The 6,369-nt window shown below is 40.2% G+C and overlaps 1 long non-coding RNA gene across 1 annotated transcript; it reads right to left on the bottom strand.

Moving 5' to 3' along the window:
* Positions 1-223: 223 nt before the first annotated feature.
* Positions 224-2,791, bottom strand: LOC145429781 (uncharacterized). Its single transcript, XR_013910102.1, has 3 exons — positions 2,478-2,791; positions 1,524-1,708; positions 224-529 (listed from the first exon to the last, which is right to left on the bottom strand). It is a non-coding gene; the product is annotated as an uncharacterized LOC145429781 (long non-coding RNA).
* Between the last annotated feature and the right edge of the window lie 3,578 nt (positions 2,792-6,369).

Raw genomic sequence — 6,369 nt, forward strand, 5'->3', positions numbered from 1 at the left:
TAAGCACACACACACACAAAAACACACATGTGTGCATACACCTCAAGAGCCAGGGCCTTGTATCCTGGAGTTTCTTGCTGCCAGGTTACAGCTCTCTTGGACGGCGCGGTGTTCCAAGATGGCCAACCGCCTGTTTAATCTTCACAGAACCTTACCAAACTGGAATGCGTCTTTTTCTGCTTCTTTATAATCGAGCCCAACAACACACAAAGCTAATCACTGTTTATGTTTACTCTACAGTTTGCTTTAAGTTTTACAATGTCAAATCAAGTTTATATACTGTATATACAACCTTTCTGTTCTTGTAAAATATGCAGTAGTATAAAAAAGGTACATTCAGTTAATGGTTTAGTTAAACTGAGTGATTCTGAACCTCTGAACATGATCAGAAACATCCATTCATCCATCGAGCCATTCTCTTCTGCCTATCCTTTTCAAGGTCGCAGGGGGACTGAAGCCTATCCCAGCTGTCTTAGGGTGAAAGGCAGGGTACACCCTAGGCAGGTCGCCAGTTTGTCACAGGGCTGATCTGAAACATATAAATCTAATTATAAAACTTCTGTGATGAATGCAAGATGCTTTAAATAGTCATCCCGCATAACCATGAAACAAACTGAACAAAAGCAACGAACCAAAATAACAAATAAACACTCTAACCCGGGGGTCGGCAACCTTTCTGAAGATGAGTGCCATCTAAAATTCCCCCAGACGTCAGTGTGCCATATCAACACACTATATAGAACAACTTTATTAGAATTATATTTGTTGACAGATGTTGGCAAAGTGCAGATCAGATATTTAACAAAAAAAATACACTTTTTATCCATAACAAGAACACCATAACAGTACTTCAGGGTTCAGGCACTTCCAAAGAGCCAAACTTTCTTCTATCTGAAGCAATAGTTCTTCAGGTTTTCTGATGGTCTTTTAAAGTTCTTTTTTGGCTACTGAGCATTTAACTCGCTGCCGAGCCATGTAATACTGACATATGAAACATTCCACTTTAAAAAGCCACCTAACTCAAGGGATGAACCACAGTGTTGTGTCTAAACATAACAGAAAACTTGTGAAAGAACCAGTTACCAGTTATTTTTTTCATTTTTTGTTAGCTGAATATGAAAAATGCCAAAGACACTTTGACAAGTATAAAATAGGATTTTTGTGCTAACAAGGTGATTCTCAAAGAGCTGTTAGCTGATGTCTTGGTATATCTTGGTGTGGTGTGTCCTTAAAAAAACTGAGGAAACTGGACAAGTTATGGCCAAAGTTGTGTTAGGCCTAAAAAAAACTACAACATAGGAACAGTGCTGTATGTGAAAGTCCTGTCTGTAAGAAATGGTGAGAAAACAGCAAAGATCTGAAACAGTGCATGAAAGATACATCTGGCCCTTCAGTCGATCCATCGCCTGTTTGCTGAAGTCTCATCAGAAATGGTCTCAGTAGAAGGGTGGCTGCCAAAGAAGCCATTATTAAGGAAGGAAAATAGGGAGAAAAGACTGAGGTATGCCAAAATTACACAAAACCTTGAATAAAAATCAGTGGCAGCAAGTCTGATGGAGCGATGAATCCAAATTAAAATTTTTGGTTTGAATCATCATCAGGAGATTTAGATCCACCATGAAATATCATCTGAAAAGCATCTGGCAGTGGCTTCATTTTTCAACATGAAAATAATCCCAAACACTCTGCAAGTGCAGTATAAGGATACCTGGGTAGAAAAACACAAAAGAAGAATATCAGTCATGGATCAGACTCCCCAGAGTACAGACCTTAATATGAACATTATTTATTGATCATTTTGACGGAGAATTGAACAAAAGGCAGTGATTATCCAAAGATGAGCTTTGAATGTCCTTCAGAGAAAGAAAGAGAGAGAAAATAATGACTTAAAAGCTTTTTAGGTTTTCTAGCAAAATATAGAGAAACGAGGAGTATGATTACGAGAAAAATAAAATTCCAAAACAGAAAAACACTGCTCTAGAAATACCACACATAAACCCAAGACCATCACTGGTTTAGGAAAAATGAGCAACTCTAAACCTTTCAGACCTGACCTTAAAAACACATAATTTCACCTAAATTTTCCATGATGGATGATGATTGAAGCAGCTCTAGAAGCCTCGATCAAGCAAAAGACCACATGTAAGGACAACCACCAATCACAATAAACAAATACAACAAACCAAAATAGCACAGGCTTTGATGGAAGGGCGGCACAGCCACACAGTTGAAGCACTAACTAAAGAGAGTCGCCTCAATCACAGTAAACACTTCAAACAAGCTAACCCGACTGTACAGTTCCAGCTGTGAAGTTCCACACTGACATAGACGATGCACATTGCTGATCATTCGAGTCTGTAAGCACTTGATAAATAAAAGCGAGGACAGCAATTAAATATTTATTCTCAGAGATGAGGTGGAGGAGAGAACAACCGTGTGAGTCGTGAAGGTGTTTGTGTGACAGAAGCGACTCTTACCTGACCCCACAATTCTCGGCTGACCGCCATCGGGAGGAGGAAAAGCTGGACAAAGTAAAGGATGACTGCAACACTCAGCGTGTTACACTGACACAACAACCTGCCTGCGTGACCCGGTGTGAGGTGTCTGCATAACAGTGGCGGCGATGACGGGAAAAGATGTTGACTTACCAGGGTGTTAGTCTGATATACAGCAACACATGTAAACAAACACAGACATAGAAAAATCCAGTAGTTTGTGCTGTAATCACTCAAACATTGATAAACACAAGAGAGAATATGCACTCAAAACAAACACACTATTATCAGCCAATTATATACTGACGAGTATCAGTTTCTTTGCTAAACCAAGCTTCTTTCACCTAATTGTTATTGGGCTTTGCAATAAATTGTCATTCAAGTGGAAGCCTGAATAATTCCCAGTAGAAAGATGCAGGGCAAAAGGTCATCGAGAAAACCAGCACTGGTGAAATCCAGCCGGCCACCTATGGAATACTGTCCCATGGTCGTGTTTTCTAGCATATGTAATCTCTTTTTCAACTCTACATTCACACAATTAGCGATCTTATTTTCCACTTTCCACAACACTGCCTCTGTCCAGCTCTCTTTATGTTTGCAACAAAACAAAAACAGCTGAACTAGAAAAGAAGTGGGGCATAGAGCTAACCCGCCCGCCTGCCTAGGCATTCCTTATTTCTTTGGCTTTTAATGCTGGATGTTATAAAATATGCACGACGCAGCATGGCGGGAGCTATTCAAGGAGGACTGCTTTATGTGCCTATAGTCTGTGTTGCTGTCGTCTGTATGTATGTTTGTGTAGTATGGAGTTCAGATAATGGAGTCCCCATTTAATGGGCTAGAAAGGAGGACAGTGGCCCCCGCTAGCCTCGTGGATTGTGCATGTCAGTGTGTCCATTTACATTTAGACGGAACATACTACAGCAGATGAGAACGTTCAGTTTGGTTCCCATAGGAGGAAGACCTGTAGTAATATGAGGTCAAGCACAATGCATAATACATGTAGAAATATACTGTGTACTCTGTGGCAGTCCATTTGTTTTGTGGTACAAAGACATAGCTTAACACATTCGCTGATGTGCTCATCTAATTGCAGTTTAAATGACCACAGGGCAGACATACAATAAAACCAATGCTATACTTGACCAGCAGCAGTGACAAATCGCTTTATGGCCTTTCTCATGCATTAAGTGTAATGCATTATTAGTTTAAGCTCTCATACTTGACTGCGATTCCACAGTTACCGTCACTAACCTCTCCTTCAGCTCTTTTTAAAGCTGACTTGCAGTACATCCCACTGCACACTTGGGAAAACAAACCTTTATTTTTAAACTGAGCCTAAGCCAACTTGATGCTTATAGTAATTCCTTTTTCTTTTTTAAAAAAATAACACGGTCTATGACTCATCTCTTTAAAATTAAACACAAATCCTCCTAGAAAGGTTGCAGTGTTTGTAATTAAATGAGTGTCTATTTACAGTGTTGGAAATGTGACTTACACTCACTTACAGGAAGAAGGAAACAACAGAAAGTGATAGAAGTATGTTGAGGCTGTCAATTTAAATGAGGACATGCTTTCTTCTATATACAGAAGAAAGCTAAACTCAGACTTTTGTTTGGGAACTAGGCCACTGTGCTTTCTTTCAGGGGCTTAAATATGAGGACTGTTACTCTCACACATCTTTGCACTAGACATAAAGTGTTATATGCCAAACTGTTTTGGATTTGTTTGTTTTTTTATGCAGAAGTCATTGAGCAGCAGTACTGATTGGCATGGACTACCTTTAGATGCAGGTCTAGCTGTTGTCCACTGTTATTGATAAGCTGAGCTAACCAGTTGGTGTTTCATATGTGTTGTCAGGAATGAGTGATACCAGCATAGCTGCATAGCTTTAGTTCTGGGAGATCACTAAGTCGAGCTCTGCCAGAAATCCTGGCAGATCAGCCGATCCCTGTGCCAGCCCACATAAGCTTTACCCTTATGCACATCCTATTTGCAAAATATATATGGGGCGTGCTATTTAAGCTGTTTCAGCCCACATAGGCCTGCAGTTTCTGCTGCTGCCTCTGCATACCACTTTATGAACCCACCTCAACCGTTTACCATGAGTGCACTTTACTGCAGATATATCTATTTTGCCTAAAATTGTTTTGACAGGATAACAAAAAATATGTTTACAGTACAAATAAATCATATAATCATCTTGATTTTACTTTGAAACAAATTGTCATGTTTTCCAAACTCCCACTATTCAACCTCAAACTAAATAAAACTACACAAACTATGTTCTGATCGTCTAAGGAGGTATGAGTCATAATAGCGAACTGCAGCTCCGGAATGACAGGAGCAGTAATTGCTTGGATAATAACATGTGGTTTGAATACTTCATGCATTATATTAAGTATCATTCTTCTCCAATACAGATAACAATTGCTAAGTATCAATTCTCTGTATAAAAAGGATACTGCAGGAGCACAGCTATTGACTTGTATCATCTCTGCCTGCTAAAAAGAAAATCTGAAGAAGTGCTGAGTGTACCTGTCGTTTGCTGAGACGTAACTAGGAAAGGTAATCGAGGCCTGCAGCACTGCATTTATCCACATCACACCACAATAGCCATGAGGTAGTATTGAAATATTTTGTGTGTGTGTGTCCTTGTGTGCTCTCTAGAAGATTCTTACTTTTTCTTTGAGTGAATCATGTGAAAACTGGGGGAACAAAGAGTTACCATTTATGCTAAAGGAAAAAAAGGTGCTAGGATGTTTGGTTTACACAAGCCTGCATTTTGTGAATTGGATGTGTAGTGTGACTTTGACATCTGTCTGAAACTATTTCAGCTTCTCAACGTCAAAGAATCCCTCAGCAGTTCACACAGTTCACAGTTAAGCAGAGAAGTGTTATTACAAACATATTTGCCATTTTACTGTCTCTTCAAACTAAAGCAGTTATCCGAGCATTTGTTTATGCAAATAGATCAGCTGGACATACCCCCTGCAGTAAGGAGCGTGTGCAATATTCTTCGGGCACTTTGCAAATAAGACTTGTGCTTTCATTTCAATTCATTATTGGCACAGTTAATAATGCTGTGCATTTCCTTATAGCAATTTTGAGCAATTTCCATTGAATCCTGACCTTTAAATCGTTGAACGAACTAACATTAAAACCAGATAGGAAGAGGTTGCGCTTTAAAGCCTGATACATGACGTGTGGTGTCTGCGGCTCTGCCTAGTGAAACATGTCTGACAGGTTTCCTGGCAGCTGGCTAATGGCGTCATCAGTGTCAATGTAAATGATCAGGCCATCTCAGGCCAAACCAGCTCTATCTGCTCCGTACAGAATGGCAACATCCCTCACTAAGAGCCCCAGAGGGCACACATAACCCTGATTACATTTCTGCTACAGATACTGTATGGAACAGCAGCAAACCAACAGAATCCATCTCTGAACTCAGCCCTCCGACTACCAGGTTTGTTTTCATGACCCTTCTCAAGAGATGCTTTAATTCTCAATAACAGTACGGTTAGCCACATATTTCTGCCAGAGTAAAATACAAATGCTGCCAAAAATACAAGCAGTAATGCTTACAAACACACAAAATCTCCCACTTACCTACATGCCAACAGCTGTGTGTTCTGGCAGTGTAGTCGAGCCAGTGGCAGTGACTGATCATGCCTCTTTAACTGGAACTATGAGATATGGCTCTATCTCCTGCTCTGCACAGGCACACTTAGCTCACAAGCCATGTTTTAATAAACCACACAGCTTCACAACCCCACCTTTACTGGGCAACAACCCCCTCATCCCTGCTTCTGCTAGGCATCCAGTCAGGTTGTTTGTGCTCTTTAAATCAGCCAAACCATTGTTGTCTTAACTG

Source organism: Astatotilapia calliptera, chromosome 1, assembly GCF_964374335.1.
Source record: "Astatotilapia calliptera chromosome 1, fAstCal68.1, whole genome shotgun sequence".
NCBI classification, from domain to species: Eukaryota; Metazoa; Chordata; class Actinopteri; order Cichliformes; family Cichlidae; genus Astatotilapia; species Astatotilapia calliptera.